Below are 11,891 nucleotides of genomic sequence, written 5' to 3'. Positions count from 1 at the left end.
ACCAAACTTTACCTCAGTATGTCAAGAAAAATCACCATTTACATCAATATACTGATAGCGCTCAGTTAAATAAGAGCTGAGCCAGGAGAGGGCCGTTCCCTTAACTCCCACAACATTTTCTAGTCTATCCAGAAGAATGGAATGATCAATGGTATCAAATGCTGCACTAAGGTCAAGCAACACAAGCAGCGAGACACAGCCCTGATCAGACGCCAACAGTAGGTCGTTTACTACTTTAACCAGAGCTGTCTCTGTGCTATGATGAGGTCTAAATCCTGACTGATACATTTCATGGATGTTATTCCTATGTAAATATGAGCATAACTGCTGTGCCACAGCTTTTTCAAGGATCTTGGAGATAAAGGGGAGGTTTGATATTGGCCGATAATTGGACAGCTGACAGGGATCAAGGTCAGGTTTTTTAATCAGGAGTTTGACAACTGCTAGTTTAAAGGATTTGGGTACATAGCCAATCATAAGAGAAGAATTTATTATTTTTAGAAGCGGTTCAATTACTTCAGGTATTATCTGTTTGAATAGACGTGTAGGTAAGGGATCTAGTCCACAAGTTGAGGCTTTTGATGCCGAGATTAATGAAAGTAATTCAGTTTCTTTAAGGGGAGTAAAACATTCTAATTGCTGATCTGATACAGTTATATTGTTAACTACAGGGTCACTTACATTGTCTGACCTTAAATTAGTAGTTTGAATTTTTTGTCGGATATTCTCAATTTTGTCATTAAAAAAATTCATGAAATCGTTGCTACTACATACTGCAGGTGTGCATGTGTCTATAGTGGACTTATTCCTGGTTAATTTTGCTACAGTATTAAATAGGAATCTAGGATTATTTTTGTTATCTTCTATTAAGGAGGAGAGATATGTTGATCTCGCAGCACTAAGAGTTTTTCTATACTTCAGGAAGCTCTCCTTCCACACTAATTTGAACGCTACCAATTTTGTTTGACGCCATTTACATTCCAATTTTCGAGTGGTCTGTTTTAATGTGCGAGTGTCATCATTATACCAGGGTGCTAATTTTTTGTCTCTGACCATTTTCCTTTTTAGAGGAGCTACATTATCTAAAGTATGGCAGAATGTTGACTCTAAGCATTCAGTTGCCTGATCAAGTTCTGCAGGGGCTGACAGTGACCCACTCAAAGTTGATAATTCTGGGAGATCATTTATAAAGCTCTGTGCAGTAGCTGACGTGAATGTACGTTTAATACAGTAGCGTGGTGAGGTGCATATATTATTACTCCGACATATTTTGAATGAGATGAGATAATGATCTGAGATAACTTCAGACTGTGGAAGTGTGACTATATTTTCTACGTTTAACCCGAATGTTAGTATTAGATCGAGGGTGTGACCACCATTATGGGTCGGTCCTATGACATTTTGATTAATCCCTACTGAATTTAAAATGGACACAAATGCTGTTTTTAAAGGGCCTTCTGGGTTATCGAAGTGAATATTAAAATCTCTGACAACTAAAGCTTTGTCTAAGGAAATAACCAGATCTGAGATAAAATCCACAAATTCAGAAAGAAACTCAGAATATGGCCCCGGGGGCCTGTAAATAATAAGTAATGGAATTAACTGGGTAGACTTATTTTTCAAGGCTACATACATTATATTAGTATGAAGAAGTTAAAATTTATTAAATTTATAACCAGGTTTGTGTGTTACACCTAGATAATCATTATAAATAACCGCGACGCCTCCCCCTCTGCCAGTTAGACGAGGCTGGTGTATATAACTGTATCCAGGAGGACTCGCTTCATTTAAAGCTATATATTAATTTGGCTTAATCCATGTTTCAGTTAAACATAGTACATTAAACTCCTGATCAGTAATGAGTTCATTAATCATTAGCGCTTTAGATGTAAGAGATCTAATATTTAATAGCCCCACCTTTAGATCAAAGGTGCTGGCAGCAGCTGTCCAGTCAGTATGATCTAATTTTATATTGATTAGGTTACTGGAACAAACTCTCTGAGTATTTGTTCCAATTTGGGGGTGGCTGTGTTACTCAGAAAAAACAGTAACACTAAAGTTCAACTTTAGAAATTGTTAAAGGAAGGTTGCTGATTGTTAGGGCAGAAGTAGAGGGAATTATTTTTTGTTTCATTAACATATCGGCACCAAATGAGGGTCAAGAAAGAATTGCTCTTTTCAGCTGACTGAAAGACGAATTAGACCAGTTTAGTGATGATTACCCCATCTTAGGTGGGGACTGGAGCTGCACCACAGACTTCATTCTGGACAGAACTAGTGAGGAACCACATTTTCATTCATCTCCTGTTCTAGGCAGGATAATTTCACATTTAGATTTGGTGGATTCTTGGAGACTCAAACACCCAACGGTTAGACAGTACACATGGGTTAAATTTAATGACAACAGGGTAAGTGCAGCCAGGTTAGATCACTTTTACATCTCACAGTCACTCAGGTCCAGGTTAGTTAACAGTTCCATCATTCCAGTTGGTTTCACAGATCATTACCTTACCAGCTTCGAGTTAATTACCTCCTCTGGACAAAACATCAAATCTTATTGGCACTTTAACAACAGGCTGCTGAAAGACAACATTTTCTGCAGCAATCTTCAACAGTTCTGGTTAAGGTGGAGATCTGAGAAAGCCAATTTCATATCTCTGAAGCAGTGGTGGGAGGTTGGAAAGTCTCAGATACGCATTTTTTTGTCAGCAATATACATCCTTTTCTACAACACAGCTCTAAATGTCCATTCAACACTTAGAGAACAGTATCCATGACATTGAGAGTGGCTTACATCTGAAACCAACTTCTGCTACCAGAAATTCACTGAACGATAAAAAGATGGCACTTAGAACTCTTCTGGAGGAGAGGGTGAAGGGAGTTCTGGTTACACTGCATTTCCAGAACATCAAGGACATGGACACTTCAAGCTCCTTCTTCTTCAACCTGAAGAGGAACATTGGGAGGAGGAAAATGATGATGTGTCTGAAGCTCCCGAATGGGATGGTGACAACAGACTCAAAGGAAATGAGGAACTGTGCTGTGGATTTCTACACCAACTTGTTCTCAGCACACCGCTGCAGTCCAGAGTGTGCTGCTGAGCTGCTTGAGGGGCTTCCACAGCTGAACGGACAGGAGAAAGCTGATCTGAATCAGGAGCTCAGTCTAGAGGAACTAACTACAACTGTTGGTCAGATGGCTTCAGGATGAGCACCAGGACTGGATGGGCTTACTGCCGATTTTTTTAAGCAGTTCTGGGGAATCATCAGCACAGATCTACATGAGGTGCTACTAGAATGTTTTAATGGAGGGTCGCTGCCTTCATCCTGTTGGAGGGCAGTTCTCTCCCTTTTACCAAAAAAAAGGGGATTTGGCACTCTTAAAGAACTTGAGCCCAGTGGCCCTTTTATGCAGTAATTATAAAATACTCTCCAGTGCACTGGCTAACATACTGAGAGACTACTTGGACATAATTATGCACATGGACCAGACGTCTTGCATTCCAGGGAGAACTATACTGGACAATCTGTTTCTGGTTCGAGATTTAATTGATGTTTGTAATGTTTATGATTTGAACCTTGGTATAATTTCTTTGGACCAGGAAAAAGCTTTTGATAGGGTGGATCACAATTATTTATTTTCTACACTGCATGCATTTGGGTTTTGTGATTCTTTTGTGCCATGGGTGGGTTTATTGTATGGTGGGGCAGAGTGCTTAGTTAAAGTGGGGGTGGGTTGAGTTGGCCTTTTCCTGTTAGTTCCTGTCAGGGCCACTATACAGTCTGGCCATCAAGGTCCTACTGGGCAGGCTGAGGAATCCCTGGTGGAGGTTTGCCGTCCCTGTCAATCGGACACAGGGTCAGGATCGCGGCTGACCCACACTTTACTGTCGAGGATGTTTTACTGGCCTTTGGTGAAAAAGTGGGTCATAAAAATATTTTTTATGGTTCAAGAATGAATAAATCTGTGGTGGTGTTTTTGAAAGAGGAGCATTTGGTTGTTTCCTTGTTTGAAAGTGGTGTTAGATTAGATTAGATTAGATTAGATTAGATTAGATTAGATTAGATTAGATTAGATTAGATTAGATTCAACTTTGTCATTGCACATTGTCACAGATACAAGGCAATGAAATGCAGATTGCATCTAATCAGAAGTGCATAGCAGTAAATAACATAAGTGTAAGATACAAATATAAATGTACAGGAATTACAGGGTATGGAATTGTATAATGATATGATAGATACAGTGGTGCTTGAAAGTTTGTGAACCCTTTAGAATTTTCTATATTTCTGTTTAAATATGACCTAAAACATCATGAGATTTTCACACAAGTCCTAAAAGTAGATAAAGAGAACCCAATTAAACAAATGAGACAAAAATATTATACGTGGTCATTTATTTATTGAGGAAAATGATCCAATATTCCATATCTGTGAGTGGCAAAAGTATGTGAACCTCTAGGATTAGCAGTTAATTTGAAGGTGAAATTAGAGTCAGGTGTTTTCAATCAATGGGATGACAATCAGGTGTGAGTGGGCACCCTGTTTTATTTAAAGAACAGGGATCTATCATAGTCTGATCTTCACAACACACATTTGTGGAAGTGTATCATGGCACGAACAAAGGAGATTTCTGAGGACCCCAGAAAAAGCGTTGTTGATGCTCATCAGACTGGAAAAGGTTACAAAACCATCTCTAAACAGTTTGGACTCCACCAATCCACAGTCAGACAGATTGTGTACAAATGGAGGAAATGCAAGTCCATTGTTACCCTCCCCAGGAGTGGTCGTCCAACAAAGATCACTCCAAGAGCAAGGCATGCAGTAGTCGGTGAGATCACAAAGGACCCCAGGGTAACTTCTAAGCAACTGAAGGCCTCTCTCACATTGACTAATGTTAATGTTCATGAGCCCACCATCAAGAGAACACTGAACAACAATGGTGTGCATGGCAGGGTTGCAAGGAGAAAGCCACTGCTCTCCAAAAAGAACATTGCTGCTCGTCTGCAGTTTGCTAAAGATCACATGGACGAGCCAGAAGGCTATTGGAAAAATGTTTTGTTGACAGATGAGACCAAAATAGAACTTTTTGCTTTAAATGAGAAGTGTTATGTTTGGAGAAAGGAAAACACTGCATTCCAGCATAAGAACCTTATCCATCTGTGAAACATGGTGGTGGTAGTATCATGGTTTGGGCCTGTTTTGCTGCATCTGGGCCAGGACGGCTTGCCATCATTGATGGAACAATGAATTCTGAATTATACCAGCGAATTGTAAAGGAAAATGTCAGGACATCTGTCCATGAACTGAATCTCAAGAGAAGGTGTGTCATGCAGCAAGACAACGATCCTAAGCACACAAGTCGTTCTACCAAAGAATGGTTAAAGAAGAATAAAGTGAATGTTTTGGAATGGCCAAGTCAAAGTCCTGACCTTAATCCAATGGAAATGTTGTGGAAGGACCTGAAGCGAGCAGTTCATGTGAGGAAACCCACCAACATCCCAGAGTTGAAGCTGTTCTGTATGGAGGAACGGGCTAAAATTCCTCCAAGCCGGTGTGCAGGACTGATCAACAGTTACTGGAAATGTTTAGTTGCAGTTATTGCTGCACAAGGGGGTCATACCAGATACTGAAAGCAAAGGCTCACATACTTTTGCCACTCACAGATATGTAATATTGGATCATTTTCCTCAATAAATAAATGACCAAGTATAATATTTTTGTCTCATTTGTTTAACTGGGTTCTCTTTATCTACTTTTAGGACTTGTGTGAAAATCTGATGATGTTTTAGGTCATATTTATGTAGAAATATAGAAAATTCTAAAGGGTTCACAAACTTTCAAGCACCACTGTATTTACAGTATGTACAAATGTGTGATATGAATGTACTATAGTGCAATAGTATGATATTATATAGATATTTGCAGTATATACAAAACGTGGTATGAATAAACAGTAGTGCAAATGGTGATAGTGCAGTGATAGTGCAGTGAAATCAGTTCAAGTCAATTCAGTTTGTTCGGGGGGGAGGGGTTGGTAAGTGTGTGTGTGTGTGTGTGGAGGGGGGGACCGTGGGGGGGTGGCAGAGTCCAGCAGTGAGACAGCTGAAGGAAAAAAACTTTTCCTGAACCTGGTGGTTTTTGTCCGAAGGCTCCTGTAGTACCTTCCAGAGGGCAGGAGAGTGAAAAGTTTGTGTGCTGGGTGGCAGGAGTCTTTGTTGATGTTTATGGCTCTCCTGAGACATCGCTTCCTGTAGATGTCCTCAATAGCAGGAAGTGAGGCTCCCACAACACGCTGGGCAATTTTCATCACCCTTTGCAGTGCCTTCCAGTCTGAGACAGAGCAGTTCCCATACCAGACTGTAATACTGTTGGTTAGGATGTGCTCGATGGTATAGCGGTAGAAGTTCACCAGGATGTCTGAAAAGAGATGTTTTTTCTTCAGAGTCCTCAAGAAAAAGAGACACTGGTGAGCCTTCTTGGCCAGGTTGGAGCAGTTGGTTGTCCAGCTGAGGTCCTGCGAGATGTGGATCCCCAGGAATTTGAAGCTGGTCACATACTCCACTGCTGCGCCGTTGATGTGGTTGGGTGTATGTGTATCAGCATTCCTCCTGAAGTCCACAATGAGCTCCTTGGTCTTATTGGTATTGAGCAGCAAGTTGTTCTTGCTGCACCATACAGCCAGGCGGTCCACCTCCTCCCTGTAGGCTGACTCATCGTTGTCCTTGATGAGGCCTATCACTGTGGTGTCATCCACAAACTTGATGATGGTTTTAGTGTAATGTACAGGTCTGCAATCATGAGTAAAAAGGGAGTAGAGGAATGGGCTCATCACACAGCCTTGTGGTACACCGGTGTTTAGGATGAGGGTGGAGGAGCAGTGATGGCCTAAACAAACATGTTGGGACCTGTTGGTTAGAAAATCCAACAACCAGTTGCAGATGGGAGCACTGATGCCCAGATCTGTGAGTCTGGTGATGAGCTTAGAGGGGATGACAGTGTTAAATTCTGAACTGAAGTCTATGAACAACATTCTGGCATATGTATTGCCATTGTCCAGGTGCGAGAGGACAGAGTGCAGTGCTATGGAGACTGCATCTTCTGTGCTCCTGTTCTTGTGGTAGGCAAACTGGTGGGGGTCCACACAGTGCACAAAATAAATTATTTTTTGGATGAAACTTTTGGTAAACATACTATGGACGTGAACACTTTTTTCTCTGATGCTGATAAATTGATAAAGTTGGTTATAAAAATTAAAAAGGAAGTTGGTGAAGAGCAACTGAACAAACAAAAAAGGTTTCAATTAAAAACGTTACTGACAAAACTGAGAAAAGAAAAAAGAGGAAAAGCTTCTCTCCATAGACAGAAATAAAATGGGTAAAGAACTGAGGGTGTCTTTTCTCCTACTGGTGTGTTTCTCTGTGTTTCTTTCTCCCTCTTCTCCTCTTCTCATGGGAAGTTTAAGGATTAGCTCCTTAAATATAAATGGAGGTAGAGGTAAGAATAAGAGCACTATGATCACTGAGCTTAGCAGGACAAAAAACATTAATGTTCTGTTTTTGCAGGAAACACATAGCTCTAATGATGATGAGGTGGACTGGGGGATGAACTGGAGGGGGCAGGTTTTCTTTAGCCATGGTGCAAGCGTAGCAATACTCTTCTCACAGAGCGTGAGTCCCTCACACATCTCCTTCAGTGAAGTGGAGCAGGGTCAGGCTATAATAGTGCAGACCACAATTAAAAATACACCTTTTATATTCATAAATGCTTATGCTTTCAATGGTGGCTTAGACCGGGTCAAACTATTCTAAAAAATTAGTAATACTCTCAAACAGTATAATAACAACTCAGTGATGGTGCTCGGAGGGGACTGGAACTGCACAACACACTTTACAATAGACAGGAACAGAGAAGAACCACATTTACAATCAGCTTCATTATTATCTGGTTTATTGAAGGAGCACAGATTGACAGATACACGGACGGAATTTCACCCAACAGGACGGCAATACACACGGGTCAAAGTGACAGAAGGTCAAATAAGTGCAGCCAGACTAGACAGAATTTATCTTAGTGAATCAAACAAAAACAGCAACAATATCACCTGTTGGCTTCTCAGATCATCACATGATAACAGTGGATCTATCATTATCTGGCTGTTCAACACAAAGCTCATACTGGCAGTTCAATATCAGGATAATCCAGGACAATTATTTCTGTAAACATTTTTCAGCTTTTTGGGAGCAATGGAGATTAAAAAAGAATGAATTTGATGATTTAATCTCATGGTGGGTGGTGGGGAAAGTCCAAATCAGGATCTACTGTCAACACTATTTAGCACACTCATCAGCTGCAGAGAGGAACACAATAAAACAATTAGAAGAAGAAATCAAACTGGTTGAGAAGGGAATAATTAATAGAAATGATCATAATAACATTACAAAGCTAGAAGATAAGAGGAGCGCTCTAGGCTCCTTTCTGCAGGAGAAAGCAAAAGGAGCCCTGGTAAAAGTACAGATCTCTACACTCAAAGACATGGACGCCCCGACATCATTCTTCTTCAAACTAGAAAAGAAAGTGAGAGAACAAAATCTCATGCCCCACCTCAAACGGCCCAATGGGGAAATCACAGAAGACCCTGTGGAAATGAGAAAACTGGCCATGGATTTTTACAAGGACCTCTTTAGCACTGGAACTTGTGACCCTTCCTCAGTAGAAGAGCTGCACAAAGGACTACCAACGCTGAGGCCAGACCAAGCAGCTGCTCCTGAAATCCACATTACGATGGAGAAAATGTTGAAGGCAGTGCAGGACAAGTCATATGGATGCTCCTCCGGTATCAACAGCCTCCCATTAGAATTCTACAAACATTTCTGGAGACTACTGGGAAAAGATTTACAGGAAGTCTTCATGGACTGTTTTAAGTCAGGGAAGTTACCTACAAGCTGCACATGAGCAGTTCTCTCACTGTTACCAAGAAAGGGGGACCTTGGACTACTAAAAAATTGATTATACAACCCCGATTCCAAAAAAGTTGGGACAAAGTACAAATTGTAAATAAAAACGGAATGCAATAATGTGGAAGTTTCAAAATTCCATATTTTATTCAGAATAGAACATAGATGACATATCAAATGTTTAAACTGAGAAAATGTATCATTTAAAGAGAAAAATTAGGTGATTTTAAATTTCATGACAACAACACATCTCAAAAAAGTTGGGACAAGGCCATGTTTCCCACTGTGAGACATCCCCTTTTCTCTTTACAACAGTCTGTAAACGTCTGGGGACTGAGGAGACAAGTTGCTCAAGTTTAGGGAGAGGAATGTTAACCCATTCTTGTCTAATGTAGGATTCTAGTTGCTCAACTGTCTTAGGTCTTTTTTGTCGTATCTTCCATTTTATGATGCGCCAAATGTTTTCTATGGGTGAAAGATCTGGACTGCAGGCTGGCCAGTTCAGTACCCGGACCCTTCTTCTACGCAGCCATGATGCTGTAATTGATGCAGTATGTGGTTTGGCATTGTCATGTTGTGAAATGCAAGGTCTTCCCTGAAAGAGACGTCGTCTGGATGGGAGCATATGTTGCTCTAGAACCTGGATATACCTTTCAGCATTGATGGTGTCTTTCCAGATGTGTAAGCTGCCCATGCCACACGCACTAATGCAACCCCATACCATCAGAGATGCAGGCTTCTGAACTGAGCGCCGATAACAACTTGGGTCGTCCTTCTCCTCTTTAGTCCGAATGACACGGCGTCCCTGATTTCCATAAAGAACTTCACATTTTGATTCGTCTGACCACAGAACAGTTTTCCACTTTGCCACAGTCCATTTTAAATGAGCCTTGGCCCAGAGAAGACGTCTGCGCTTCTGGATCATGTTTAGATCCGGCTTCTTCTTTGAACTGTAGAGTTTTAGCTGGCAACAGCGGATGGCACGGTGAATTGTGTTCACAGATAATGTTCTCTGGAAATATTCCTGAGCCCATTTTGTGATTTCCAATACAGAAGCATGCCTGTATGTGATGCAGTGCCATCTAAGGGCCCGAAGATCACGGGCACCCAGTATAGTTTTCCGGCCTTGACCCTTACGCACAGAGATTCTTCCAGATTCTCTGAATCTTTTGATGATATTATGCACTGTAGATGATGACATGTTCAAACTCTTTGCAATTTTACACTGTCGAACTCCTTTCTGATATTGCTCCACTATTTGTCGGCGCAGAATTAGGGGGATTGGTGATCCTCTTCCCATCTTTACTTCTGAGAGCCGCTGCCATTCCAAGATGCTCTTTTTATACCCAGTCATGTTAATGACCTATTGCCAATTGACTTAATGAGTTGCAATTTGGTCCTCCAGCTGTTCCTTTTTTGTACCTTTAACTTTTCCAGCCTTTTATTGCCCCTGTCCCAACTTTTTTGAGATGTGTTGCTGTCATGAAATTTCAAATGAGCCAATATTTGGCATGAAATTTCAAAATGTCTCACTTTCGACATTTGATATGTTGTCTATGTTCTATTGTGAATACAATATCGGTTTTTGAGATTTGTAAATTATTGCATTCCATTTTTATTTACAATTTGTACTTTGTCCCAATTTTTTTTGAATCGGTGTTGTAAAATACTATCTAAGTGCCTCTCAAATAGATTAAAAAAATCACACTGACACTATAGTACACACAAATCAATCATACTGCATTCCTGGATGTACAATAATGGGCAATATATTCTTAATACGTGATATCATCAATCTATCAACTACTCAAGAACTTAATTTTGTTTTTTTACCCATTGATCAAGAAAAAGTCTTTGATATGGTTGATCATGAATATTTGTTTAAAACATTGAGAGCTTTTAGTTTTGGTAACATTTTTATTTCCTGGGTTAAACTTCTATACTCCAAGGCTTCTGTTATCTTAAAAGTTGGTGGTGGTCCAATAAAAGTTTTCAGAGGGATCAGACAAGGATGTCCTTTATCAGGACAGTTGTACTTATTAGCCATAGAACCCTTACTGCATAAACTTAGACAGGATCTAATGGGGCTTCTGTTTCAGGAAGTAAATGAACAAGGTAACATAAGGTCCGCTTATGCAGATGATGTGACTGTCTTTATAAGAGGACAGGAGGATGAAGGTAGTGTTATGTGCAATTTGGCCCTATATGAAAGACCATCATCTGCCAAAACAAACCTAGGAAAATGCACAGCATACATAATGGGTCAGTGGCAAAGGAAAGGATTGCCAACTCTGCCAGCAGGACTGGAGTGGAGCAGGGAGGGAATTAAATGTCTAGGTGTCTTCCTTGGTAGTGAAGATTTTAAAAAGAACTGGGAAGGGATTATGGAGAAGGTAGGTGTCAGGTTGTCAGGGCATGGACTTGGGTCCTGCCCCAGTTGTCATACCAGGGGAGAGCTCTGGTTGTGAACAACCTGATTGCTTCGATGTTGTGGCACTGTTTCACTGTCCTAGATCCACTGGAAGTACTCATCAAGGAGATCCAGAAGAAGCTAGTGGCAATGTCACTGGACCAGACCTGTCATGCTGTTCTTACCCCTGCATGAAGGAGGTCAAGGACTAATTGACCTGCAGAGTTGCATCACAGTCTTCTGTTTACAGTCAGCACGGTGTCTTCTATACAGGGGAGAGCTGGCATGGACAAAAACAGCCTGCCTACTCTTATGTAAAGCTGGGAATCTGGGCTATGACAAACATCTCTTTTGATGAGGCTGGAAGGGATGTACTTGTCTGGGACTACAGGTTTCTATCAAACCATGCTAAAGGCCTGGAACAAGGTCATAAAGGCTCAGAGACTTACCACACAATTTTATGGCAATGTAGGAACTACTGTTCCATAATATCTTCATACAGAGCAGGACACTGAACTCTGCAGG

This window comes from Neoarius graeffei, chromosome 27 (assembly GCF_027579695.1).
Source record: "Neoarius graeffei isolate fNeoGra1 chromosome 27, fNeoGra1.pri, whole genome shotgun sequence".
NCBI lineage: Eukaryota > Metazoa > Chordata > Actinopteri > Siluriformes > Ariidae > Neoarius > Neoarius graeffei.
Note: the sequence above shows the minus strand (reverse complement) of the source record.